The sequence below is a fragment of the Pristiophorus japonicus genome, chromosome 9 (assembly GCF_044704955.1).
Source record: "Pristiophorus japonicus isolate sPriJap1 chromosome 9, sPriJap1.hap1, whole genome shotgun sequence".
NCBI classification, from domain to species: domain Eukaryota; kingdom Metazoa; phylum Chordata; class Chondrichthyes; family Pristiophoridae; genus Pristiophorus; species Pristiophorus japonicus.
Genome location: NC_091985.1, coordinates 39,773,190 through 39,799,633, shown reverse-complemented (window position 1 = coordinate 39,799,633; position 26,444 = coordinate 39,773,190).

Below are 26,444 nucleotides of genomic sequence, written 5' to 3'. Positions count from 1 at the left end.
ATGGAGCAACACGTGGCACCAAACGAGAAGCGGATTGGGGTAAAGCAAGTAAGGCTCTCTTAAAGGAGGCCTGCAACCCACTACAATTAAAGCAACAGTTCCACACACTCAAGTAATGTAACAAGAATTGTAAGTTAGAGACTAAAGGTGTAGCGGATTATGTACAGTGTGTAACTGACCATGTAAAATGTGTAACGGATGATCGGAATTGTATACATGCAACCAGCGAGGAAAAGTCGCGCAATTATGTACAATGTGTAATTGATGATTTGAACTGTGCATATGCAACCAGAGAGGAAAGGTTGTGCGATCACGATCGGACCCCTAGAGTGCCCATCATAAGCAAGGAAAAGCTGTGCAATGCAGGATTCCCAGCTACAATGCAGCCAATGTAGCGGGCATAGGAACATAGGAACATAGAAAATAGGTGCAGGAGTAGGTCATTCGGCCCTTCGAGCCTGCACCACCATTCAATAAGATCATGGCTGATCATTCCCTCAGTACCCCTTTCCTGTTTTCTCTCCATACCCCTTGATCCCCCTAGCCGTAAGGGCCATATCTAACTCCCTCTTGAATATATCCAATGAACTGGCATCAACAACTCTCTGTGGCAGGGAATTCCACAGGTTAACAACTCTCTGAATGAAGAAGTTTCTCCTCATCTCAGTCCTAAATGGCCTAACCCTTATCCTAAGACTGTGTCCCCTGGTTCTGGACTTCCCCAACAACGGGAACATTCTTCCCGCATCTAACCTGTCCAGTCCCGTCAGAATCTTATATGTTTCTATGAGATCCCCTCTCATCCTTCTAAACTCCAGTGTATAAAAGCCCAGTTGATCCAGTCTCTCCTCATATGTCAGTCCAACCATCCCTGGAAACAGTCTGGTGAACCTTTGCTGCACTCCCTCAATAGCAAGAATGTCCTTCCTCAGATTAGGAGACCAAAACTGAACACAATATTCCAGGTGAGGCCTCACTAAGGCCCTGTACAACTGCAGTACGATCTCCCTGCTCTTATACTCAAATTCCCTAGCTATGAAGGCCAACATACCATTTGCCTTCTTTACCGCCTGCTGTACCTGCATGCCAACTTTCAACGACTGATGAATCATGACACCCAGGTCTCGTTGCACCTCCCCTTTTCCTAATCTGCCATCATTCAGATATTCTGCCTTGGTGTTTTTGCCCCCAAAGTGGATAACCTCACATTTATCCACATTATACTGCATCTGCCATGCATTTGCCCACTCACCTAACCTGTCCAAGTCACCCTGCAGCCTCTTAGCATCCTCCTCACAGCTCACACCACCACCCAGTTTAGTGTCATCTGCAAACTTGGAGATGTTACACTCAATTCCTTCATCTAAATCGTTAATGTATATTGTAAAGAGCTGGGGTCCCAGCACTAAGCCCTGATGCACTCCACTAGTCACTGCCTGCCATTCTGAAAAGGACCCGTTTATCCCAACTCTCTGCTTCCTGTCTGCCAACCAGTTCTCTATCTACGTCAGTACATTACCCCCAATACCATGTGTTTTGATTTTGCACACCAATCTCTTGTATGGGACCTTGTAAAAAGCCTTTTGAAAGTCCAAATACACCACATCCAATGGTTCTCCCTTGTCCACTCTACTAGTTACATTCTCAAAAAATCCTGGAAGATTTGTCAAGCAAGATTTCCCTTTCATAAATCCATGCTGACTTGGACCTATCCTGTCACTGCTTAACAGATGCGATGCTATTTCATCCTTAATAATTGATTCCAACATTTTCCCCACTACTGATGTCAGGCTTGCTGGTGTATAATTATCCGTTTTCTCTCTCCCTCCTTTTTAAAAAGTGATGTTACATTAGCTACCCTGCAGTCCATAGGAACTGATCCAGAGTCGATAGACTGTTGGAAAATGATCACCAATGCATCCACTGTTTCTAGGGCCACTTCTTTAAGTACTCTGGGATGCAGATTATCAGGCCCCAGGGATTTATTGGCCTTCAATCCCATCAATTTCCCTAACACAATTTCCCGCCTAATAAGGATATCCTTCAGTTCCTCCTTCTCACTAGACCCTCGGTCCTCTAGTACTTCCAGAAGGTTATTTGTGTCTTCCTTTGTGAAGACAGAACCAAAATACTCGTTCAATTGGTCTGCCATTTCTTTGTTCCCATTATAAATTCACCTGAATCTGACTGCAAGGGACCTATGTTTGTCTTTACTAATCTTTTACTCTTCACAGATCTATAAAAGCTTTTGCAGTCAGTTTTTATGTTCCTGGCAAGCTTCCTCTCGTACTCTATTTTCCTCCTCTTAATTAAACCCTTTGTCATCCTCTGCTGAATTCTAAATTTCTCCCAGTCCTCAGGTTTGCTACTTTTTCTGGCCAATTTATATGCCTATTCCTTGGATTTAACGCTATCCTTAATTTCCCTTGTTAGCTACGGTTGAGCCACCTTCCCCGTTTTATTTTTACACCAGGCAGGGATGTACAATTGTTGAAGTTCAGCCATCGGGTGCGCACATGTCCAGCAAGCTACCCAATGCAGAATTATGCGTCCCGGGGACCAGAATCATGCACCACGAAGTGTGGCCACAAGCAGCAAACACACACGAGCTGCGAAGCAAGTGACCTCAGCAGAGCAAAGGCACCGGTGGTGATACCATACCCTGGGTCGGCTCCATCTCTCAGGTAATCGACTGCCAACTGCCACGAGTCTGAAGGAGCAGAATGCACTAAGGCCATACCCCTAGATGCAGAGTCACCCACCAATGTTTCCCCAGATGAAACAAGCACCAGTCAGGATCTCAAACCAAGCGACGCTCAGGCCAGCGAGTCAGCAGTTCCCTGTGCACTGTTAGATGACAGCTCCTCAGGAAGCAGCTGGGACCCAGGACATAAAGAAAGAATGGGGCGGGGAGGATCACAGACATCTGTGAACCTGCTTGATGCTAGGAACCACGGCAACTGCCCCGAGAGCAGGCTACAAGAGCCAACTGGGCACTGAACCACCACAGGACTGCAGGGACATCACCCAGCAGCTCCAGAACTAGCTTGTCCTTACGCATTGGTCACCGCATCGACAAGGCACCTAACGCTCTTGTCGCACCCGGGAAACACAAAAAAAATCCATACAAAACCCACTTACATGAACTCGTGTGTACATGAATGCCAGGAGCCCCTGCCACACCAACGTGGGAGGGGGAGGGGAGAATGGAGTGGTCAGGAACACACACAAACAGCAACCACCAGCATGCTACTGCACCAACTACGTACCCAAGGTTGAACCAGCCCGCTAGAGGTCTACCAGACAGAACCCACATAGAGGTAAGCCCAGAGCATAAGTAATGCAGAGGCAATTTGCACTGAGGGTTCAGGGCGGAGTGATGTCATGTATCTTATATGGCCACTGTTGGTACCATATCAAGGTGTGCCACCAGAGGGCACAGCAGTGGGAGACTTGTAGGTTACCTGTACAGATGTGCCTGGCCTAGTATTAAAGGCAGGCCACCAGGTGTGATCCTCACTCTGGAGTTAACTAATAAAGGACTAAGGTCACTACAGTTAAAATACAACACACCTCGTGGAGTCATTGTTCGAGTATCTAAGGACACAACAGGGGGGAAATTGCACCACATGTGCAGGAGGTTGTTGAGGAGGGGAAGGCAGGGACTCGGGGGTCCATTTACCTGCGGCCACCTCTTCCTCAGTGGAATCAGTCTTTCATGGATTCGGCTCGGAGGAAGTAACGGGACCAAGCGGTGTGCAGCAGCGCACACTGAGTGTTCCAGCCCCTGTGCCGAATCCGTGGAGGTTGATTTGGCAGGGCACATCAACCCTCGACGACAGGCAGATGTCGACCTGGACATGGTGGGACCGTCTAGGGCGAGCGTCGACATTGCTCGAGAGCTACAGGCCATTGGTGGCTTAGCTGGGAACATCGCCACGCAACCAGCACATCAATCGACGGACATGGTGCAGCTGATTGTGGCGGTGCGGCGAACCATGGATTCCGTTGATGCCATTCGGTGACCAATGGAATCGGTATATGGCACTCCACCCCAAGGTGTCATACTACCGATGCTGGCAGCACCTGAGAGTCGGGAGCAATCAATTGCTTTCGAATCTGAAGACAGGTCTTCAGAACCCCCAGCTTCTCCAGAACCTCCACACGTGACGCTGCCATTGTTACCCCCCTACAGCAACAGTGCTCGAGGTGTCCTGCTGCACAACACTGTGGTCCCAACACGGGCAGGGGTCAAGGTAACGGGAAGGGGAAAGGGGGCTAAAGACCAGGGGGGAGAAAGGCGGTGGGAATGGTGGCTGCAGGTAGAACTTTTACCGGGTGGGGGGATGTTGTGGGGGTTTTTTACTTGTTCATCAAAAATTGTTGCTTGTTGGGGGGTGTTTTTAGTTTTTAATGTTTTCACTGTTTGTTGTTGTTGATGGTTGTTTTGGTAAAATTATTTATCACATTTCATTTAAAAAGAATTATTTATAAATTTATTTTATGACAAATATTATAAACTTTTTCAAATTTCAAATTTTATAAAAAATGTTATTCAACTTAACCATTCTTGAGTAGTGTCTCACTCACTTTTACAAAATGAGGGGTAACAATCATTATAAGGGTTGCAAACAATGGCCAGGCAAGGGTGAAACGTAACTCTCACTGTTCAAGCAAAGCGTTCATTTATGAGCTGCTGACGTTACAGTTTTGCAGTTACGTGGGGGGGTGCGCAAGGTGGTGGCATGGGTTTATTGCCAGGCTCCTCGTCCCCCTCGACCTCCTCTTCCTCCCCCTCCTCCCCCTCTTCTTCCTCTGCCTGTGGCAGTTCTTTTCCCCTCATGATGGCTAAGTTGTGCAACATGCAGCACACCACAATGAACTCAGTGACCTGCTCAGGGTGGTATTACAGGCTGCCTCCAGAATGGTCCAGGCATCGGAAGCGCTGCTTCAACACTCCAATTGTCTTTTCGATGATATTGCATGTGGTTATATGGCTGTTATTGTAGCGATGCTTGGCATCTGTCTGGGGCTTACGGAGGGGGGTCAAGAGCCAGGTGGCGAGGCCGTATCCTTTGTGCCCCAGCATCCAGCATTGACCTTGTGACAGGTGACAGACTCTTAAACAGGTCAGAGACAATGCTCTCACGTAAGATGCATGCATCATGGATGCTGCCTGGAAAATTTACTGCCATGATGCGTTGCGTGTGGTCAACAACGAGCTGCATGTTCAGGGAATGGAATCCCTTTCAGTTCTGGTACACCTCTGACGCCTCTAAAGTTGCTCGCAGGGCGATGTGCATACAGTCTATGGCACTGTGGGCCTTGGGGAAGTTTGCTATTCTTGAAGAACCCAAAGCCCTCTCACTCTGTGCTTCCCTGGTCGTCGGGAAGTTTCTAAAGTCCATCCTGAGTGTGTAAAGCTCTTCAGTTACCTGTCGAATGCAGCGATGTGTGGCATGCTGAGAGATGCAGCAAATGTCGCCAGCTGATGCTTGAAAGGAGCCCAATGCATAGAAGGATAGTGCTGCAGTCACCTTCACCTCAATGGGCAATGCGATACTGATGGTGCTGGTAGGCTGCAGGTCTCCCTTAATGAGCTGGCATATCTCACTGATGACCTCTTTTCAGAAGCGTAGACTTCTAACACACTGTGTATCGGACAGGTGCAGGTATGAACGCTGCTCCCTGTAAATGTGTTGGGGGTAAGGCCTCCTCCTCCTCAGCAGTCTGCCACCTCTTTGGGCACATAATGAACCTTCTTCCAGCTCTATTCTGCAGCATGTAAGTAGTCAGCAATATTGGCAGAGAAATTACAGGCCTCTTTACTTTAATGTCCTAAACTGTCCTCAAAATTCTTCAATTGTCCTAAAACAACCACAAATGAACTGTAAATTGACCACAATGTGCTCAAATAATCTGCAATCTATTTAAACACCCTTAACTGCTACTCATGAATGACTTTTATGCTGCCACCAACTTGAAACAGCCTTTTCTTCAAGTTCCTTCGATTTAAAAATGACGTTCATACTGCTGGGTTAAGGTCAGGTGAGTGCTGCGTTTTCTGGGCGGTATTTTAGTCCGGCGGTAAAAATGGGCGATTTGCTGAATTTACCGCCGACAGTCATTTTGGGCGATATTTGGGCAGTGCACGAGAAATGACTTCAGATTTCATTTTTTTTTAAATGGGCGGGTTTTGTTTACCGCCGACGGTAATTGACTGCCGAATTTACCACCAGAGATATATGGGCAGTAAATGTGATAATTTCCACTTTGACCATCATTTGGGCGGTAAATGGGCGGTATGTTGCTGAATTTCTAGCCCGGAGAGCTTAAAGTCCTGTTCTAAAGTTAGATTCATAGCATCAGCTGGTTTCCTCTAATAGGCCTCCAAGCTTTGTAACTTTCCTCATCCTTGCCTCATGAGATGGACACCTAATAAGAAAGAGATTTAATTAAAGCAGAGAATGACGGAAAAGATAAAAGAAATTGAATGTCTGTCATCCTTCCCTGACCTGATCCCAAACCAAATTCTAAGCTATTTGATCAGTACAATCAAGGAAGTAGATTGAGTTCAGGATAGTCTGTGAGAAAATAATCGCAATGACAGTAGGCTTGAGGAAATCACTGCTTTCTATAATCATCAGTGTTAGTGCAGTCAATGATTTAACCGGGTCATCCAGAGTCTAGGTACTGATAAACAAAACATATTCAAAGAATAAGGGGCTGAATTTGGTGCAGGTTGCGCCCACAGCCGCCGAGAATCCGCTGGAAATGTATGTTTTACGGCCAATTCCTCCGGAACCGCCCACCTGCCGTCCAGGTTCCGCCCGGTGCGAGATTGGTCACAGACAGATCCGCCAGCATGACGTCATGCCGCCCGTCCATGCCGGATGCTGCAAATCGCCCATTCTGGTCAGGGATGCTGGCCTCCGATCGACCTGCCGCCCGCCAGAAGGACCGCTGGCAAAAAGCAGGTCTGAGCTGACCATGAGTGGGGCGGCAGGGAGAAGGGCTCCGAGTGCTGCAGCGCTGCACGTCGCGGCTATGGTGCAGGTGCTGGACCATCATCACTGGGACTGCTGGGAAAAAGTTAGGTGGCTGTTGCTTTATTTTACTGCTGATGGTCATGTTTAATTTGGATGTGATAAAAGCGACTGAAATGTTTCTAGGCTGATGGAAACTTTTTTATTTGACCTTGATGAAAGACCTTCATTGAGAAGCCCAATAATTATGAATAAGTGAAAAGGCACATTTTGTCCATCCAAGATGATTAATTCACTCTGCGACACAGTCCTTCATGAAGTTCTCAGGGAAACACTAAATATCACATTGAGGGTGAGAGGATTAGGGTTAGAATGATCTATTGTAAGCCTGAGACAGCTGCAGACTCTGACAACATTTGTATGAGAGGAAAAGGGTATAAAGTTATAGCTATTCGACTTTACGGGCAGCGCGATTACAGACCAAACTGAGGAAGGACTACGGTCAATAGATCACAGCAAGAGACAAGCGCCGCGGTGACTCAGTGGCCTACCGTTGAGGATTCAATAACTAGACTGTCACTATCGCCTTGTTAATGTGTCTTTCTTTGTACTGCAAGGAAATTACTTCATAAAATCTGATCTGATTCATCACAAAAAGACCTGTACTCAGCGTGCTTTGTTGTGGTGACGGACACAAGTCTATCCTGAGAGATGTAATTAATCTGACACATCGAATAACGCTCACAGCACATAAAGCATGTTGCAATGGCCTAATGACCCCACCCCATTATACAGTACAGTCATATATGGATGGGAAGATATTCCTGATGAAGCAGAGGACCCGAGGCTCCCATGCCCCTCACTGCCTCTGGTTGATGAGCTTGTGTAGGAGGGCAGTGGGATGTCTTCAGACATGTGCGTCTTGGTGAGAAGGCATGGGGCTTGACCGAAGGTGCCGGGACCTCCTGCTCCTCCGGATCTATCTGCCTTGAGGGTGTGGGTTTGGGGGCTTGAACTACATGTCCAGAAGCCACCTCTTGCCTCATCGTTTCAACGCACTCGGTTGTGCGCTCCAACACAGCGATGAGCTGGTCAATTTTGTCATCATGCTGCTGGGTGAAGGTAGCCATGCTGCCAGCTATCCCAGTCATGGCCTGGAGCATATCACGACCGATCTGCATGTTCGTCCATGATAACTGGACCATCTCCAGAATTGCAGAGCGCCATGGTGAATTCTCAGGCTGGATGCTTAGTCCTAGTGCGTTTTGGCACCTTGCTTGACTTCGGGACACGGCCTCAGCACTTGGTTGAGCTTGCCAGTGTGGAGTCCGTTCCAAACCCCAGGAACTCGGAGGCCGATGCCGAGGTTCTGCTGACACCTGGTTCACATGGCAGGAGGCTGCTGTCATCCTGTTCCTGCTCCTGGAGCTCAAGGGGCTTAAAGTCAGGCGCATCGCCATCCTCTCTCTCCTTTTCTTCGTGGCTCAGGATGCCGGAGGTGGGAGCCATGGAAATGGGTGATCTAGTGGGGAGGGAGTGGGTGGAGGAGAGACCTGCTGTCGCGGGCTGGGGGCGATGTTGGTGTGGGAGACGTTGGGGTCTGACGGCTTCTCTGAAGGTCGGAGGTCAATGGTGTGCCTTGATCCATGCTGTCCGAGTCATCATCTGCAAGTTGAGAACGACATTTCAGTCTGTGGAGGGGGTGTTGGTCAAGCTGAGATGTGAGCCGTGCCATCTCACATTCTGCCAGCAAGGAGTTCCATCTCTACATGGGCACACCAATATTGGGCAACAAAGTGTGCGGAGTGCCTTAACCTTGCATGACCTTTCATGCCTTGAGCGTGGCTCAGACTGCAGATTAATATAACCTTACCAAGCTGTAGCACCAGATCTGCATCAACCATTGTGGTTGCACAGCGGCGGTCACCCACCAATGCCAATGCACTCTCCTCCAGCCTGCTCAATTCGGCCACCTCTGCTGGTCCCCCTCCCGTCCCACGTAGTCTTGCTGCTTGGATGCGTTTTTATTCTGCACAAAGAAATGTTGCAACCTTTAGCCCCTTTGCTCATGCCCCCCACACATACTCCCACACACACGCACACACATCTAGTGCACAACCCTTTTGGCGTTGGAGAGGAGGGGACGAATACATTTTTACTCTCTCTTGCTGCCGCCACCAAATCGTTCCAAAGTGTCTGGCATTGGTCCCGCTCAACGTTGCCCATTGCAGACATGATCTCAGCGATCTCCCTCCAAATGCGTCGGCATTGGGGTGGTGGAGGCTCGCCATGACCATCCCGGGTGAGGTCTTTGTACCTGCGCTCAACCTCCGTTACTAGCTCCTCAAATTCCTCCTCAGTAAACATGGAGCTCTGGGCCTGGTTTTGCCGGTCTTCATTGCTGATTTCTGGCCACTCATCGTTAACGATGAAAAGAATGGTGCTCAACAGTTTGTGTGTCCCAATCTCGCTGCAACCTCCAACTCTCTCCTCTACATCCTCCAACTCTGTCCTCTCCAACCTCCAACTCTCTCTCCTCTACAGCCTCCAACTCTCTCTCCTCTACATCCTCCAACTCTCTCTCATCTCCAGCCTCCAACTCTCTCCTCTATATCCTCCAACTCTCTCCTCTACATCCTCCAACTGTCTCCTCTCCAACCTCCAACTCTCTCTCCTCTACAACCTCTAACTCTGTCCTCTCCAACTTCCACTTCTCTCCTATCAAATGGCAACTTTGTCCTCTCAAATTCCAATGCTCTCCTCGCCCCTCTCACACTCAAAGGTGGAATAAAGTGGTGTGCCTTTATGCGCATGCACAGTACAGCAATCAGGCTCAAATGACCCTGAAATGACAGCACGTCCAAAGAGAAAAACGACAAAAAAACGCGAAGTCTCGCACATGCCCATTGGAGGCGCTCCGAAGATCCCTGAATGGAGAGACCTCCAACTGCCGCACACTGCTGATGCCGGCCAGTCACTCCTGCTCCCGCCCGATGATTGCCGCTGCCTGCCGCCCACACAACGGAACCGAAAGTTGCTCCCGACGGGACCCAGCGGCAGCGGACGGCAAAAAGGTAGGTGCCGCCCAAGTTCGGCCCCTATGTTTGGCACAATAAATTACATATTCACTGAGATTGTAATTTAAAAAAAAGTCCCAAACCATCGCAAGTACCAGTTGATCAAACATGAGCACTGAACACTATGATCTAGAAATTGGATCACGCAGTACCTGTTTCTCACGCAAACAAAAAGCGCAGTGCGTGCTATGGTCAGTTTTTCCAGGTGAAAAGCAACGGTCTTTAAAGGGAACGCTGGAGGCTGTCAGATAAAAGGTAAGTAATTTTTTATTTAAATTACCTGAATGTGGAGCCAGAAAGAACAGGAGCTTTCCAACTGACTGCCCCCCCAGAATCGCCTGGTGCCCTCGGCCAGCTGACCTCCCTCCCCACACCGTGACTGGAGAGCTGCCACTGGGACCGCAACTAGTATCTGCAGTTCATGGGTACTATGATAGAATCATAAATAGTTATAGTTACAGCTCAGAAGAAGGCCATTCGGCCTGTCAAGTCCATGCCAGCTCTCAGCAAGTCTCACTCCTCTGCTCTTTCATAAGAAATAGGAGCAGGCCATTTGGCCTCTCGAGCCTACTCCGCCATTTAATAAGGTCATGGCTGATCTGATCTTGGGTTCAGCTCCACTTCCCTGCCCGCTCCCCCTACCCTTCACTCCCTTATCACTCAAAAATCTGCCTATGTCCACCTTAAATATATTCAATGACCCAGCCTCCACAGCTCTCTGGAGCAGAGAATTCCACAGAGTTACGACCCTGTGAGAGAAGAAATTCCTCCTTATCGCAGTCCTAAATGGGTGACCCCTTATTCTATGCCCCCAAGTTCTAGATTCCCCTCACCCAGCTTCCCCCACTCACTTAGCATATCTATATTCCATTGCAGATTTTTTGTGTCCTCCTCATAATTTGCTTTCCCACCCATCTTGTATCATCAGCAAATTTGGCTATATTATACTCGGTCCCTTCATCCAAGTCATTAATATAGATTGTAAATAGTTGAGGACCCAGCACCGATCCCTGCGGCACCCCACAAATCACTGTTTGCCAACCGGAAAATGACCCATTTATCCCGACTCTCTGTTTTCTGTTCGTTAGCCAATCCTCTATCCATGCTAATATATTTCCCCCAACCTTGTGAGATTTTATCTTGTGCAATACCCTTTTATGTGGCACCTTATTGAATGCCTTCTGGAAATCCAAATACACCACATCCACTGGTTCCCCTTATCCACCCTGTTCGTTACATCCTCAAAGAACTCCAGCAAATTTGTCAAATATGATTTCCCTTTCATAAAACCATGCTGACTCTGCTTGACTGTATTATGCTTTTCCAAATGTCCTGCTAATGCTTCCTTAATTCTGGACTCCAGCATTTTCCCAATGACAGATGTTAGGCTAACTGGTCTATAGTTTCCTGCTTTCTATTTGCCTCTTTTTAAAAATCGGGACATTACATTTGTGGTTTTCCAATCCACTGAGACCTCTCCAGAATCCAGGGAATTTTGAGAGATTACAACCAATTCGTCCACTATCCCTGCAGCCATTTCTTTTTAGACCCTAGGATGCAGGCCATCAGGTCCAGGGGACCTGTCCACCTTTAGTCCCATTATTTTACTGAGTACTTTTTCTTTAGTGACAGTTACTGTTTTAAGTTCCTCCCTTCCTATAACCTCTTGATTATCCATTATTGGGATGGTTTTAGTGTCTTCTCTCGTGAAGACCGATACAAATTATTTGTTCAACATCTCTGCCATTTTCCTGTTTCCCATTATTAATTCCCCAGTCTCATCCTCTAAGGGACCAATGTTTACTTTAGCTACTCTCTTCCTTTTTATATATCTGTAGAAGCTCTTACCATCTGTTTTTATATTTCTTGCTAGTTTACTCTCATAATCTATTATCCCTCTCTTTATTATTTTTTTAGTCATCCTTTGCTGGGTTAAAAACATTTACCAATCCTCTGTCCTCCCACTAATCTTGGCCACTTTGTATGCCATTATTTTCAATTTGATACCATCTTTTACTTCATTAATTAGCCACAGATGGTTCTCCCTTCTCTTAAATTCTTTCCTTCTCACTGAAATATATATTTTTTGAGAGTTATGAAATATTTTCTTAACTAGCTGCTTACACTTTAATCTATTTTCCTAGTCCACTTTAGCCAACTTTGCTATCATACATTTGTAATCACCTTTATTTAAGATCAGGACACTGGTTTGAGATCCAACTTTCTCACCCTCCAACTGAACCATGCTATGATCACTCTTTCCGATAGGATCCTTTACTATGAGATTCAGAAAGGGAAGATAGACTATGAAAGTAAACTAGCACAAAATATAAAAACAGACAGCAAGAGTTTCTACAGGTATATAAAAAGGAAACGAGTGGCTAAAGTAAATGTTGGTCCTTTAGGGACGAGACCGGAGAATTAGTAATGGGGAACATGGAGATGGCAAAAACGCTGAACAAATATTTTGCATCAGTCTTTATGGTAGAGGACACTAACAATATCCCAACAGTGGATAGTCAGGGGGCTATAGGGGGTGGCATGGGGAGGAGGTACTTAACACAATCACAATCACGAAGGAGGTGGTACTCAGTAAGATAATGGGACTAAAGGCAGATAAATCACCTGGGCCCAGGAGGGCACAATCTGCAAAATGACATAGACAGGCTAAGTGAGTGGGCAAAAATTTGGCAGATGGAGTATAATGTTGGAAAGTGTGAGGTCATGTACTTTAGCAGAAAAAAAATCAAAGAGCAAGTTATTATTTAAATGGAGAAAGATTGCAAAGTGCTGCAGTACAGCGGGACCTGGGGGTACTTGTACATGAAACACAAAAGGATAGTATGCAGGTACAGTAAGTGATCAGGAAGGCCAATGGAATCTTGGCCTTTATTGCAAAGGGGATGGAGTATAAAAGCAGGGAAGTCTTGCTGCAGCTATACAGAGTATTGGTGAGGCTACACCTGGAATACTGCATGCGGTTTTGGTTTCCATATTTACGAAAGGATATACTTGCTTTGGAGTCAGTTCAGAGAAGGTTCACTAACTTGATTCCGGAGATGAGGGGGTTGACTTATGAGGAAAGGCCTCTCTACTCATTGGAATTCAGAGGTGATCTTATCGAAACGTATAAGATTATGAGGGGGCTTGACAAGGTAGATGCAGAGAGGATGTTTCCACTGATGGGGGAGACTAGAACTAGAGGGCATGATCTTAGAATAAGGGGCCACCCATTTAAAACAGATGAGGAGAAAGTTCTTCTCTGAGGGTTGTAAATCTGTGGAATTTGCTGCCTCAGAGAGCTGTGGAAGCTGGGACATTGAATAAATTTAAGACAGAAATAGACAGTTTCTTAAACAATAACGGGATAAAGGGTTATGGGGAACCGGCAGGGAAGTGGAACTGAGTCCATGATCAGATCAGCCATGATCTTATTGAATGGCGGAGCAGGCTTGAAGGGCCATATGGCCTACTCCTGTTCCTATTTCTTATGTTCTTATGTTCTTATGAGATCCTTTATTAATCTTGTTTCATTACACAGTACCAGATCCAAGGTAGCCTGCTCCCTGGTGGTTCCGCAATGTACTATTCAAGGAAACCATCTCGGATACACTCTATCAACTCTTCCTCAAGGCTACCTTGGCCAATTTGATTTGTCTATTCAATATAAAGATTAAAATCGCCCATGATTTCTTGCAAGCCTCCATTATTTCTTGATTTATACTCTTTACAACAGTGTAGCTACTGTTAGGGGGCCTATAGACTACACCCACCAATGACTTGTTCCCTTTATTATTTCTTATCTCCACCCAAACTGATTCTATATCTTGATCTTCTAAGCCAGTATCATTTCTCACTACTGTACTGATCTCATCCTCTTTTAACAGAGCTACTTCAGCTCCTTTACTTTTCTGCCTATCCATCCGAATTGCCAAATATCCCGGAATATTCAGTCCTCAGCCTTGTCCACCTTGCAACCACTACTCTGTAATGGCTATTAGATCATACCCATTTACATCTATTTGTGCCATCAACTCATCTATCTTGTTGCGAATGCTGCGTGCATCCAGATAAAGAGCTTTTAATTTTGTCTTTTTGCCATTTTTCCCTGCTTTGACCCCACTTTCTGATACATTCTTATTTTTATACATTCTGTCCCTTCCTGTTACACTCTGGTTATCATTTTCCCCACCACTACCCTGAATCTATTGCCTTCTTCTTGCTCTTTGACTTTTTAAATTTCCGCTCACCTGAACCCCACCCCCCCATTATTTAGTTTAAAGCTCTTGCCCCATAACCCTGCAATTTATTTTCCTTCAGATACTTATCCAGTTCGCTTTTGAAAGATAAGATTGAGTCTGCCTCCACCATCCTTTCAGACAGTGCATTCCTGATCCCAACCACTCGCTGCATAAAAAAAGTTTTCTTAAGTCATCTTTGGTTCTTTTGCGAATCAACTTAAATCTGTGTCTTCTGGTTCTCGATCTGTCAGCCAATGGGAACAGTTTCCCCATATCTACTCTGTCCAGACCCCTCATGGAGTACAAAAGCAGGGAGGTCCTTCTGCAACTGTATAGGGTATTGGTGAGGCTGCACCTGGAGTACTGCGTGCAGTTTTGGTCATCTTACTTAAGGAAGGATATACTAGCTTTGGAGGGGATACAGAGACGATTCACTCGGCTGATTCCGGAGATGAGGGGGTTACCTTATGATGATAGACTGAGTAGACTGAGTCTTTACTCGTTGGAGTTCAGAAGGATGAGGGGTGATCTTATAGAAACATTTAAAATAATGAAAGGGATAGACAAGATAGAGGCAGAGAGGTTGTTTCCACTGGTTGGGGAGACTAGAACTAGGGGGCACAGCCTCAAAATACGGGGGAGACAATTTAAAACGAGTTGAGAAGGAATTTCTTCTCCCAGAGGGTTGTGAATCTGTGGAATTCTCTGCCCAAGGAAGCAGTTGAGGCTAGCTCATTGAATGTATTCAAGTCACAGATAGATAGATTTTTAACCAATAAGGGAATTAAGGGTTATGGGGAGTGGGCGGGTAAGTGGAGCTGAGTCTACGGCCAGATCAGCCATTACCTTGTTGAATGATGGAGCAGGCTTGAGGGGCTAGATGGCCTCCTCCTGTTCCTAATTCTTATGTTCTTATGTTTTCATGATTTTGAACACCTCTATCAAATCTCCTCTCAATCTTCTCTGCTCCAAGGAGAACAACCCCAGCTTCTCCAGTCAATTAACTGTCTTAACCTCTCTCCACATTTTGTTCTGATGTATTTTTTCTCTCTCTTTGTTTCCCATGGCAGCTGATAATCATCATACCATTCACACCCTATCTAAGCTCATCTTTTTCTCACTTCTGCCATTACCATCTCAGGTCGGCCCATCATCCCTTTTGTCTCTCTAATCTCTCCTGTCTTCCACCCTATCACAGACCTTCCCTTTTGTTCCTTCCCCCCCTGCCCCTTTCAGTGCTCCTTAAGAATTTGTTCATTTCAAACATTCGCCAGTTCTGACGAAGGGTCATTGACCAGAAACGTTAGCTCTGCTTCTCTCCACAGATGCTGCCTGACCCGCTGAGATTTCCAGCATTTCCTGTTTTTATTAACTGTACTGTACTGCATACCAATTTGTCGTAGTCCTACTGCTAGCCTTTTAAGGCACATGCAGGGTGCACTCCATCTGGATCGCGCTCCAATTTCTAGGCCTATATCCTGCTCGTTAGTACAGATAAATCCTGAACACGGCAATGGAAAGGAAACAGATAATGACAGAATCAGGAAAGGAAGCAGCCACCACCAGACTGAAAGAAGCAATGTGTTAACAGATGGAGGAAGGGAAGCAATAATACACAAATAGGAACAGGAATGGAAAGAAGGAATCACAAACTGAGGTAAAACCATACATTAATGGCCAAGATAGTGTTCTAAACAAATGGAATTGACTATAACTCATTGCTGCAGCTGAACTTTCAGTTTTTAACTAAAAATGGCCAGCAGAAATACCTTTTTTTTCAATTTATCCAAGCTTCATATTAAGAAAGCTAAATCATTTTAGATTTCTGTATTTCACATCATAAGCTGAACTAGAACCATTTGAGTTGTATCTGAAGTCCACATTCAGGATCTCATTCCAATATTGCTTTCTGTTGATCTCACACAAAGTCATCTTTTGTTATCAATGTGGGTTCAAGCTGCACTTCAGGTATTTGAGCTCATAATCTCGGCTAAAACTGGACTGAGGTAGTGCTGCGCTATCGGAGGTGCTGCTTTTTGGATCAGATGTTAAATCTCACTCTGCTCCATCAGCTCCCTCAAATGGGCGCACAAGACGATATTATTTGATGAAGTGTTCTTTTGGTGTTCTCAATTACCAGGTTCAAAAATCGGATTAACTGGCCATTTACCTTACTGTTGTTTGTGGAGCCTTGCTACATCAAAAGTAATTCATTGGCTGTGAAATGCTTTGCGATGCCCTGAGGAAGTGAAAGATGCTTGATAAATGCAATGCTCTTTCTAATAATGTCGGCTGCTAACTCCACCCTGCTCACAAAATCACATCATCAAAATTCCATCTCCATTTTTATTAAATTGATGACATCATAATATTGGAATTAAAATAATGCAATATGAAACAAAAAATGACTATTGAAATCAGAATCATCTCAAATCAGACATGGCTTTTTGGTCTGATAAACTCATTGTACAAGACTGAATCTTGTTGGTCCCAGTTGAGGATATTCAATACCATCAAATTTACTGTTATTGTCATAGCAATGAATTTGAACAGTTTCCATTATATGATCAGCATGCATGGAATATTTTCAACCCTCATTTTTTTTATATTCAAACCTTTGCCCAAATTAACGTGTTCACAAGAGTTTCCTATGAAAAAATTGGACTTCTGTTCCTGGAAATTATTTAATTTTATCCATCAAGTTGATATTGTAGCTTCGGTGATAAAAGCTTCGGGAAGGGGGAATCGATTACTGGATGGACCACAGCTCCTTGTTGGGCATCAGAGAGTATGCCTTCGGAGTGTGGAATTTAAATAAATCAAAGAGGTCCTAACTAAGGTTGAATGAGACATGTTGAAGACAATGAAGCATCTCTGTGTCAAAAACTGGTCTAAAATCATCCCGGACAATTCACAATTCTGTATCGAGTGTTGTCTTATAGTTTGTACATTCTTCTTAGAAACAGTATAAAGACCAGGTCCAACATTAACTCAAAAATATTAAATCCCTCACCCAGCTTCCACAGCAGTCCCATTAAGGCAAAATCTACTGTTGTCAATATTTGAGATTCATCCTTTATTATAAGGGTTTATGTTTAATCTTCTCTTCTTAAGCGATTCCTCGAATCTAGAATGACTTGCTTCCACGCCAAAAAGTTCACAGGTGTATCTCTGAAGGACCTAATATTCCAGGTCCCGAACTGCATATTGAAGGGTGGAAGATGCCTGTGCGTGGATTTTTTTAACGTGTGGTGACCGTTGCACACCAGCCACCACACGGACTTGACAGAGCTAGGTCTTGGTCCAGTAGCAAAGGTTAACCAAAATGACTGGAGACCAGCTCTGCAGCATGGACCTAGTGCGCACACATATCATAGTGTGGGTTGGCCCGTGCTGCCCCTGGGCCCTCGCCTATTTTAGGCCCTGAACTCATGCCTCTCCTGCGCCCCCATCACATCACTCAGCAATCTCTCGCCGCTCCTTCGCCTCGGCCTCGCCGCTCCTGCTGTACCTGCCCATGCTCCAACTGAGTTATGGTGATGTCCAATCCAGTCATCCTCTTCAGAGCCATCGCCCTCCTGCACCAGCTCACGCTGCTCCCTGGAGTGGTATGCTCCTTTTAAGGCCCTGACCTGCCGCAGATGTTCCCTCGCAGGTCGGGGCCACCACGCTGCTATGTTTAGTAATGGGCTGTGGACCATGGTAGTTTACAGGCATCATATGCTGGCCAATTCATTGCCTATACTGCTGACTGTGCAGGGCTACGGACCAACAGCTGGAATGTGGGATTAGGCTGGATAGCTCTTGGTCGGCCGGTGCAGACACAATGGGACGAAATGACCTCCTTCTGTGCTGTAAATTTCTATGATTCTAAGATTCTATGATACCCATTAAATATTACTGATGGAGAGAAATACCTTGAAAGTAATAGCTGACACCTTGTAAAAGTAGTGTGAAGAGGCTATAGGGAAGGCAAATAGGGGGAGAAATTTGGATAGTGTCGCTTGCTAGGGGTGCCACAGGGTTTAAGGGTTTAAGCACCAGAATCAGCACCACTTGGCAAATTCAGCGCCACTGAGGAGTATCGCCCGGAAGCGTAGCGCTGGTGTGCAACGTCCCCGGTATCAACACGGATGCAAAATTTGGTTTGCGCTGCATTTGTACTGCCCCATAGTGACACCAGCAGAGAAAGCTGGTGTGCAGAGCCGTCCTGGGGTGCTAAGGGAAGGAATGATTGCATGTGGTAAGCGTGATTGATATTTTTTCTTTTGAGATGTAACTTTATTTGGGGCGAGTAATGTATAGGGAATGTTCTTTGTGTTTTTTGTTCCGATTCTTTTTCTTGCTGGGAGGCCTCTCTTAGGGCACCATGAAGCTGGCTCTTTAGCACAAGATATTCAGTTGCTGAATTTTGTGGCTCCCGTCGCTAACCATTTTCCGGCGCTGAATTTAACGACCGCCCGACATTAGCGCCTTAAGAACCCTCCAGCCAAATTTCTAGCTCTTAGGTTGTGTAGGGAGGACCACCTATTATAAAACGCAGAATGCTAAACAAGACTTCAGTATGATGACACTTGAACTAATGCATCCTCACACATGGTGATGGATATCAAGATTTTGGAGAAAGTAGAGGGGAGGGTGACCATTTCAAGTTCAATAAGATTTTTTGGAATAGATTAGGATGGTAAGATTAGAGGATCTGCGTAAAAATCCTTAAAAGAAAGAGTTAGATTAAACATCTGGAAATATTTCTGAAGGCAGGAAGTCGTCGCCCTCTGGAAATGACCAAAGCGTGCAGACAGTGTGGGTTGGCTGCATTCCTTTAAAGAGGAAAACTGACAGGTTTCTGAGTATAGAGCAGATTTCCAGTTATAGATGGTAAGTTGATAGTTAGCTGGGATGATGAGTAATGGATAATTGTGGTTCCTTTGCTCGATTACATTAGGGGATTGGAGTGGATATTTCCCAAAGTTTGTCCTAAATTGGGCCACAGTTGTTTTCTTTGTTTCTTCGCCTCTCCCAGGATATTTTGGTGGATAAGAGATGGGTAAATGGTGGACGTGGTTCCACCGAATCTGGATGAATGGCCTTGATGGGCCTAATTGTCTTTTCCCATCATTCTAGTTCCATGTTCCTTTCGTAGGAAACGGAAGCACACCAACTTCAGACAGTTTGAATGCCTGGCAGCTTCAAATAACACTGAAAGGAAACTTGTCAGTGAGTGTGCAATGAAGGCAGCTCAAAATAAAAGATAGCAGCTAAATAATGACGTTGAAGAAGCTAATAGATTTCTACCTTCAGAGGTTCCAATACTTCCACTGCAATGGCAACAATAAAAGACAAGGGGGAATAAACAGATGTTTTGAGAATGTCCCCCTTGGAATGGGTTTTGCAAACTGTCAGTGCGGTTGAGACAGGAGACAAGGGCTCATACTGCCACGTTACTTATCCATTTTTTATGAGTTGCATCTGTTTCATCTTTGAAGTGCAGCTTTTGTATTTTATGCATGGTGTTCCCTTTACCACTCAAGATCATACAAACCTTCGGGCAGAAAAGATCATCCAAATCACAGTCCTACATCTTGAATTACGTGGGCTTTCAGCTCACCCTCAGCAGGCCACTGTACTAAAGATTTACTTCATGCAGGTTGAGATAAGCAGAAAAAGTGAATATGAAAAATATTCAACAAGTGACGGGATCATATTCGGTATCAGCAGCAAAGTGACAGAGTGATACTCTGCAAGTCATATCATGTGGTGAGCTCGTATTCAATGACAGTTATTCCAATTCAATACTAAAGCTATTGAATGTATCAATATTAATCATTTAGTTTTATAGTTTACAAAATCTGTCATTTAAACCCCACAATGCAAGACAAATGCTGTCCTATACCTTCAGCCTCTTCTTCAAAATAAGTCGGCCATTCAGTCCCTCGAACCTGTTCCACCAGATAAACAAGTGATTTTAGCTAAGCAAATGTCAAACATTGAGCAGAAGGAAACATCCCTCTGTCATATAGGAAAGCCAAGCTTTCGGTCCATCTCCCCTTTAATCTTTCTTGTCACCTATTGTAAAGCACTCTGAAATGTTCCTATATGTGTAGATTTCCATAAAATTAGAAGTTATTTTTATTCACGATTTGAATTGATGGAACTTCTCACATCAGTTTGTCAAGTTGTGCTAAAGCTTGCTGCCAAATCCAATTTCAGCAAGTTTATATCCTGCTGACTACAAGTATTTAAAGTGCAGCTATTATCTATTTGAAAACCGAATATTCTGTGCAGCACTGGGACCTGCCTCAGCATCAAGGTCTGCAGCAATAATTCCCCGTAAATTTCTAATACACAAAGATGTTACTGGCCCCAATGGCAATAGTAGCTGTTTATATATGAGTTACAAGTTGTTATGAAGCCTCAAAACCTCTCTTTATTCACAAAGCCTTCTCTGAATTATCTGAAATATTTGACGTCTATTTTTTTTCTTCCACTTTCATATGCAAAGTGCTCCCAGCGTCCCCAAAGAACTAAGGAAATATAATCTAGGGAAGCGTAATCTAAGGGAACACCATCTTAGGGAGGTGTCATCTCAGCTAACACTATCTTAAGTAAGTGTCATCACAGGAAACAGCATCTTCTGAAGTATGATCTTAGAAAAATCTTAGGAAGCACCGGCGTCATGAAAGTATCTTTAGCAAGCTTGTTTTTTGTTGCTTTCAAGTACACATTATGAAGTTAATTGTATTCAAGCACATCACATCACTGTGCCACCAGTGCACAATGCCATTGTGACAAATGCTTGGTAATTCCCTGCACAGAGGCCTAGAAATTTGATTGTGTCCTCCATCGGGCGCAAGCCGAGCTGAGCAAGAGAACCACGCAATATTGGTCCTCTTGCATCGTCAGGAGGCGACCAGTGTGCTGAGGGCACTAGTCGTGCCGCAGGAGACAGTACACTAGTTGCGGAGAGGAACAAAATCTGCTGGCTGGGTCAGCCATCGAGGGACCATGCTATGTCGCAGATGAGGGAGGAGGAAGTCGAGATGGGAGGCTGGTGGTGGGAGGAGGGGGAGGGGAAGTGGGGAGTGAGTGGTGGCTGGCAGCAGCCCACAGTTTTAATGTAAATCCAGGAGGAGCTTTTCTAAAAAAACATACCTATGTGTTTCTTCCACGGCATTCAGCTGTCCCTTTAAGGAGCACTGGTTAGGCCGCTGTAGAAACAAAAAAAACTGTTGGAGCTTGAGCTGCGCAAGCGTCAAGAGGCTTCTTTCAATCCGTCAGTGACAGCTAAAAGCAGTGTGGTCCAATATGGCACATTCTCGCATCCAGTAATTAGTATATCGCGCTACATTTTACGTCCTTAGAACAGGCAAAATGCAAACCAGTTTCAATTACCTTATGTCTCAGTCTTAGCTGGGAACACTTAGAGATGTGGCAGGTGTAAGTATGGACACTTTCCAAGAAGCAGGAGAAGGGTGTGAAAGAACACATTAAATCAGAGCCAAGAGCAACACTGGCCTGCTGATAATCTGACCAAAGGGATGAGGCAACGCAATGAAAAATGTGCTTTCTAAAAATATTTATGAATCATCTTTTCATTTCAATAATTCTGAAAAGCAGTGAGTGCAGGCAGAAAAAAAATAGGAAATGTGTCTCTTTATCTCAGAGGAACAGTGTGACAGGTTTTGACAAACTCACATACCCAAACAAAATAGATAAAAGAATGCAACCGGTTTCTACCTTGCTGTGGATATAGAAGACAGCAACCATTTAGATGAAAATAAAAACACAATGGATCATTGACAGGTTTGTTTTTAGCCATTTGGACATTCTGAGGCATCCTTTGATGTCCTGACTATTAATTTAAGGACTGCTATAAGCACTGCTCATGCACTTTCATGTTCGATCAATTTCTATTCTCAAGCGATGCTATTAAATATTAAATATTAAACATTACCAACATATATATAAATGTTCAATTATATGAACCCTGGTACTCTACCTTAATACTAAAGCATTAATATGATGGACATAAAAGGCAAAGACTTGGGGGGGGCGGGGGGTGAAATTGGGTATCGCCCCATTTGGGGTGTTAACTTTTAAAAGGTTGAAAAATTTGCATTGGGCGCTAATTTTTTCAAACATTTAAAAAACTTGCCGTTTGCGCTCGAAGAAGGAAGAGGAGCACTAAATCAAGCTCTCCACTTCCGTTTTTGGCGTGCAATCAGCAGCAGGCGGGGTGATGAGTTCAGCAGCACTGCACACTGCGCCATGCATTGCTGCCGTGTTGAAAGGCTCCTTCCCTCCCTTAAAGGGAAGGTCCATCGCTGCAGGCTCTGCAAAGGAATAGCAACTTACCTGGACAACGACCGCACTCAAGCTGAGTGTCAGTCGGATCGATCGCGAGCAGGAGAGCAGCAGCAGAGAAGGTACGTTTTTTTTTTACTTACCACGGCCACCTCGCCTTTAAGCATTGCCCCGGAAGCGGCCGGCCGCCCGATGCACACCTCCTGCAGCTGCTGGAGTATTCGCCCAGCGCTGCTGCAGGGGGCAGAAGGCTATTTCGGGTCCAGGGCGCTACCGGGGCTAGGCGCACGCCGATGACATCACGATCTCTGGGCAACGCTGTAGGGCCACCGCAAAACTCCCACCGAATATGGCGGGGTCACTGATCGCACCGCGCCCGGATGAAAAAGCATTTGCGCTCCGTTATGGGTCGATAACGGGAGGTGCAAATGAACCTAATTTCACCCCCTTGGAGTTATTTTCCACAAACATGGGCGATTAGATTAGATTGCAGGTTTTCCGTGAGGTCCAAATGTCGCTTAATCATTCCCATAAGTTTCAGCTGCAAAATCCTGTTCTTGATTTCCTAAATGAACAGAGATTAACACAGTGTGGCACATTAAATACATAAGAACATAAGAAATAGGAGCAGAAGTAGGCCACTTGGTCCCTTGAGCCTGCTCCGCCATTCAATACGATCATGGCTGATCTGATCTTGGCCTCAACTCCACTTTCCTGCCCACTCCCCATAACCCTTGACTCCCCTATCTTTCAAAGATCTGTCTATCTCTACCTTAAATATATTCAATGACCCAGCCTCCACAGCTCCCCAGGGTAGAGAATTCCACAGATTCATGACCCTCTGAGAGAAGAAGTTCCTTTTCATCTCTGTATTCTTTTTCATCTCAAAGGGCAGAAAACGCTAGTGGGAGTTGTGTACAGACCACCAAACAGTGGTAGTGAGGTTGGGGACAGCATCAAACAAGAAATAAGGGATGCGTGCAATAAAGGTACAGCAGTTATCATGGGTGACTTCAATCTACATATTGAGTGGGCTAACCAAACTGGTAGCAATGCGGTGGAGGAGGATTTCCTGGAGTGTATTAGGGATGGTTTTCCAGACCAGTATGTCGAGGAACCAATTAGAGGGCTGGGTGATGTGTAATGAGAAAGGACTAATTAGCAATCTTGTTGTGCGAGGCCCCTTGGGGTAGAGTGACCATAATATGGTAGAAATCTTTATTAAGATGGAGAGTGACAGTGTTAATTCAGAAACTAGAGTCCTGAACTTAAGGAAAGGTAATTTCGATGGTTTGAGGCGTGAATTGGCTCAAATAGACTGGCATATGATACTTAAAGGGTGGACGGTGGATAGGCAATGGCAAACATTTAAAGATTAAATGGATGAACTTCAGCAATTGTACATCCCTGCCTGGAGTAAAAATAAAATGGGGAAGGTGGCTCAACCGTGGCTAACAAGGGAAATTAAGGATAGTGTTCAATCCAAGAAATATAAATTGGCCAGAAAAAGCAGCAAACCGGAGGACTGGGAAAATTTAGAATTCAGCAGAGGAGGAAAAAAGATTTAATTAAGAGGGGGGAAATAGAGTATGAGAGGAAGCTTGCCGGGAACATACAAACTGACTGCAAAAGCGTCGCTAGATATGTGAAGAGACAAAGATTAGTGAAGACAAACATAGGTCCCTTGCAATCGGATTCAGGTGAATTGATAATGGGGAACAAAGAAATGGCAGACCAATTGAACAAATACTTTGGTTCTGTCTTCACGAAGGAAGACACAAATAACCTTCCGGAAGTACTAGGGGATCGAGGGTCTAGTGAGAAGGAAGAACTGAAGGATAGCCTTATTAGGCGGGAAATTGTGTTAGGGAAATTGATGGGATTGAAGGCCGATAAATCACCGGGGCCTGCTAGTCTGCATCCCAAAGTACTTAAAGAAGTGGCCACAAAAATAGTGGATGCATTGGTGATCATTTTCCAACAGTCGATCGACTCTGGATCAGTTCCTATGGACTGGAGGGTAGCTAATGTAACACCACTTTTTAAAAAAGGACAGAGAGAGAAAACAGGTAATTATAGACCGGTTAGCCTGACATCAGTAGTGGGGAAAATGTTAGAATCAATTATTAAGGATGAAATAGCAGCACATTTGGAAAGCAGTGACAGGATCGGTCCAAGTCAGCATGGATTTATGAAAGGGAAATCAGGCTTGATAAATCTTCTGGAATTTTTTGAGGATGTAACTAGTAGAGTGGACAAGGAAGAACCAGTGGATGTGGTGTATTTGGACATTCAAAAGGCTTTTGACAAGATCCCACACAAGAGATTGGTGTGCAAAATCAAAGCACATGGTATTGGGGGTAATGGACTGACGTGGCTAGAGAACTGGTTGTCAGACAGGAAGCAAAGTGTCGGAATAAACGGGTCCTTTTCAGAATGTCAGGCAGTGACTAGTGGAGTGCCGTAGGGGTCAGTGCTGGAACCCCAGCTCTTTACTATATACATTAATGATTTAGATGAAGTAATTGAGTGTAGTATCTCTAAGTTTGCAGATGACACTAAACTGGGTGGCAGTGTGAGCTGTGAGGAGGATGCTAAGAGGCTGCAGGTTGACTTGGACAGGTTAGGTGAGTGGGCAAATGCATGGCAGATGCAGTATAATGTGGATAAATGTGAGGTTATCCACTTTGGGGCAAAAACACCAAGGCAGAGTATTATCTGAATGGTGGCAGATTAGGAAAAGGGGAAGTGCAACAAGACCTGGGTGTCATGTTACATCAGTCATTGAAAGTTGGCATGCAGGTACAGTAGGCGGTGAAGAAGGCAAATGATATGTTGGCCTTCATAGCTCGGGGATTTGAGTATAGGAGCAGGGAGGTCTGACTGCAGTTGTACAGGGCCTTGGTGAGACCTCACCTGGAATATTGTGTTCAGTTTTGGTCTCCTAATCTGTTCTTGTTATTGAGGGAGTGCAGCGAAGGTTCACCAGACTGATTCCCGGGATGGCAGGACTGACATATGAGGAGAGACTGGATCAACTGGGCCTTTATTCACTGGAGTTTAGAAGGATGAGAGGGGATCTCATAGAAACACGTAAGATTCTGACGGGACTGGACAGGTTAGATGCGGGAAGAATGTTCCCGTTGTTGGGGAAGTCCAGAACCAGGGGACACAATCTTAGGATAAGGGGCAGTCCATTTAGGACTAAGATGAGGAGAAACTTCTTCACTCAGAGAGTTGTTAACTCGTGGAATTCCCTGCCGCAGAGAGTTGTTGATGCCAGTTCACTGGATATATTCAAGAGGGAGTTAGATATGGCCCTTACGGCTAAAGAGATCAAGGGGTATGGAGAGAAAGAAGGAAAGGGGTACTGAGGTAATGATCAGCCATGATCTTATTGAATGGCGGTGCAGGCTCGAAGGGCTGAACGGCCTACTCCTGCACCTATTTTCTATGTTTCTATGTTTAGTTGTATTAAATGTGCGACCCCTTATTCTGAAACTATGTCCCCTAGTTCTAGATTCCCCCACGAGTGGAAACATCCTCTCTGCATCTACCTTGTCGAGCCCCCTCAGAATCTTATACGTTTCAATAAGAGCACCTCTCATTATTCTAAACTCCAGTGAGTATCGGCCCAACCTGCCCAACCTTTCTTCATAAGACAACCCCTTCATCTCAGGAATCAATCTAGTGAACCTTCTCTGAACAGCCTCCAATGCAAATATATTCCTCCTTAAATAAGGAGACCAAAACTGTGCACAGTATTCCAGGTGTGGGTCTCACCAATGCCCTTGACAGTTGTAGCAAGACTTTCCTACTTTTATACTCCATCCCCC